Here is a 3,521-nt window from a genome sequence, read left to right as displayed (position 1 = left end):
GCGGAAACGCCGCCCGCCACCCGTGGGGCTGGGCACCGAGGCCCGGATCGAGGTCGGGAGTTGGATGCCTCTGGCGCGCTGTGTGCTTGCACCGTTGGTAAAAACACTCTCGTTACGTTGCACAGTGGCTTGGGTCCTGTCCATGTGCTCATGGAAAGATGTCTGGTGTAACAAATAAGAAACGTGTGCCCCCGAGGTTTTCCCTGTCAGACCCCGCTTACGTCTTTCATCTTTGAAATCATTATCAGGAAACTTGCTGGTGTGGGTGTTTTTCCTTTCCTTGGTGCAGAAAATCTGTCCAACTGAGTGCATGTTCAATTCTTTCCCTTTTAACTTCATTTTTTAAGGCATCTAAGTACAAATAGAATCGTGTTTCATGGACGTTTATGATGTACACACAAATTTTAGCAAGAGCATGGATAATTTGAAATTGTTTAAGCAGCGGGTCTCAACCTGTGGGTCGCGACCCCTTTGGGGGTCGAATGACCCTTTCACAGGGTCGCCTAAGACCATTGGAAAACATATATAATTACATATTGTTTTTGTGATTAATCACTATGCTTTAATTATGTTCAATTTGTAACAATGAAAATACATCCTGCATATCAGATACTTAAATTATGATTCATAACAGTAGCAAAATTACAGTTATGAAGTAGCAACGAAAATAATTTTATGGTTGGAGGTCACCACAACATGAGGAACTGTATTAAAGGGTCGCGGCATTAGGAAGGTTGAGAACCACTGGTTTAGAGGAACTGGAAGAATCCAACAGGGGATTTCTCTCTCAAGTCAGGTGAAAGGAGGGAGATAGCCTCCAGGCTTTTCAAGAGAGAGCGGAGATTGTGGTGAAGGTGTCCCTTTCCTTTCTACTTCCCCTACCACAGCAGCCCTTAGAAAGGGCAGCAAGTGGGGTCATATTGTTAAAACGTGGGCTTATTGCCAGCCCGTGATAAAGAGAGGGGCTAGCCAGGCCGGGACCCAAGTGCCAGCACTCGGGGTCCCTAACACACTGAGTATGCATGTGTGACCTCTGGGAACAAGCAGTGTATGGCTGGAAGTGAACCTTCATGAGCGGGTGGCAAGGAGTGGAACCCAAGGGCCTGCCAAGGAGGCTGCAAGGCCCTGTCCATCGGAGGCAGAGTGGACACATTTGGGATGAGAGCAGAAATGCTGTGCTGAGAGGGGACAAGAGCGCAGGCACCAGTGTTTTTCATTCTTCTTCTGTGTGCCTCCCACATAGCCCTCAGCCTTTGCTCTCGTCAAATGCTGAGCCAATATTTAAAAAATATCAGTTTGCTATTTTGTACCGAATCATTTGCCTGAGTTTCTAGGTTCAGTCCTTGGAATGCATAAATCACCTTGAGCCTAGAGGCACATGGAAGGCAAAAGGGAGAATCCATAGTGGTAAACATTATGCCAGGAAACAAGTTAGAAACCAGAGGAAGGTTGATATTTTAATCCCAGAGAGCCACTGGGTGCATTGGACTCTCACAGCGGCTCTGGTAGGCAGACCTGCCCCCCCCCCCGCCCCCCATGGAGGCCGTGGCCCACTGCTAGTCCTGGGAGTATCAGATAATCTTTGAGCAGTCCCTGGTTTCCATTTTCAGACACACCCAAAAGTGAACGCCTGTAAGATGCAAGCGTAGATAAAAGAAACTCCCATAAGAGAAGCTAAAATATAGTCTTGAGCCATCTGATGCAGATTAGCGTTTAGCTTTTGGATCCATGGCATAGAATAGAGAAGATTATTAGAACTCGGGCTTGTAGAAAGGTGAAAGGAGGCAGAAGAGTCTGAGAAGACCTAAGAGTTGGGCAAAAGTTTGGTATGAGAATGTCAGAACAAAATCTGGAGAACAAAGAAAGTTACTGCTGTGAAGGCAAAGCAGTGATGCAAGCCTTAGCCAACTCTTTGTGAAAGACCAGACCGAGCCCTACATGGAGAAGCCGCTCCACAAAGAGGTACAATCCAGCCACAGAAAGAAGGAAGGCTGCGGCTCCGGTGCAAGGACTCAGCCCCAGGCCAGTGCTGGTGGGGTAGTTAATAGCCAGACGGGAGCTCAACAGAATTGGGTTAGCAGAGGAGCTGAGGAGACCAACTTTTCAAAGAATGGCTCCTTAAGAACCCCATGTAGAGTCAGATCCCAGGCCCAATCCCTTGGGTTCCTGTAAAACAGCTGTGCAGGACCCTCCCTGCAGGGAGAAAGGTAGGGAGCTGAGCATGTCTGCCTCCTGGGTACCCACAGCTAGTGAGATGGAATGAGGACCTTGGGAGCCAGAGTGGGCATCTTTACTCCCCACTGCACCCACCCACCCACCACCACCAATTCTGGCGGCCTTGGTATCATAACATTAGCTCAAAGCTAGAGGTATCATTTTATTTTTTATTTTTCAAGGACTTTGTTTTACTAACTTTAATTGAGGTGTTATAAGACAAGAAAAGGGACGGGAGTCTAGTGATTTTTCTTCAGTAACTTTTCAAAACAATCTGTATTAAATACGTAGTATTGTCAACTCTATTTTACAAGTGAGGAAACTGAGGCTCAGAGAGGTAAATTAGCAAGTTTACTTCCCAGAGTACATAATGATAGAGCCAGGATTCAAACCCTGTGTGTCTCATGCCACCAGCCTTTGTAGCTAAGAGTTCTCACACCAAGTACTAGTGCTGGAGCGCTGTCCATGGTATTCCTTCTTTACACCATTCAATTCTGAACTGTGCGAAATCCAATGTCTACAAAGCCTCAAATGCCTACCAGTTATACTGTCACCTTTTGAGAAACGTACATTTAGACATTTCCTCATAAAAATATTGCTATGCCTGTACCACGTGACTATGCAGCCTGGTCATGACAATATGACAAGAAACAACTAAATCAGTGCTTCCAAATTTTAAAGAGTATAGTATCAACTAGGGCTCTGCTATGATGCTCAAAGAATGGACAATTAGATTGGAGCTTCTCAAACATTACGGTGCATGTTAACCACTGGGGATCGTTATAAGGTACAAATTCTGACTCCATAGTTCTGCGATGGGGTCTGAGATTCTGCATTTCTAACAAGCTTCCAGGTGAGACCAGACCACACTTTGATTAACAACAGTCTAGACCAGTGGTCAGCAAACGCAACTCGCGAGCCACATGTGGCTCTTTGGCCCCGTGGCATGGGCCACCAAGTTTCAATCGCACTGTACGTGCGTGCCCACACGTGGTATATTGTGGAAGAGCCACACTCAATGGGGCCAGTTTGCCAACCACTGGTCTAGACCACTGGCTTATGAGGAGAATCAAAGACTACCCAAAGAGACCCCACATGTTAGATGGTTCTTACTCAACACAATCAAGTCATGGTTCTTATGAGATTAGACAACAGACAGACAGATGAAAAGGTTGACTCAGTAGTAGAATCAGACATGGAAAGAAAATTAATCGAGACTCAAGAAGAGCAATTATAATAGTAGTGCATATCACTTCTGAGAGGCCCTAGTCCCGGTGATAGGAGCTGAGAGAGCTAAAGGAGATCGT

This window comes from Myotis davidii, unplaced genomic scaffold, assembly GCF_000327345.1.
Source record: "Myotis davidii unplaced genomic scaffold, ASM32734v1 scaffold68, whole genome shotgun sequence".
Lineage (NCBI taxonomy): Eukaryota > Metazoa > Chordata > Mammalia > Chiroptera > Vespertilionidae > Myotis > Myotis davidii.
The sequence above is the reverse complement of the archived record's forward strand: the minus strand, read 5'-3'. Positions refer to the sequence as shown.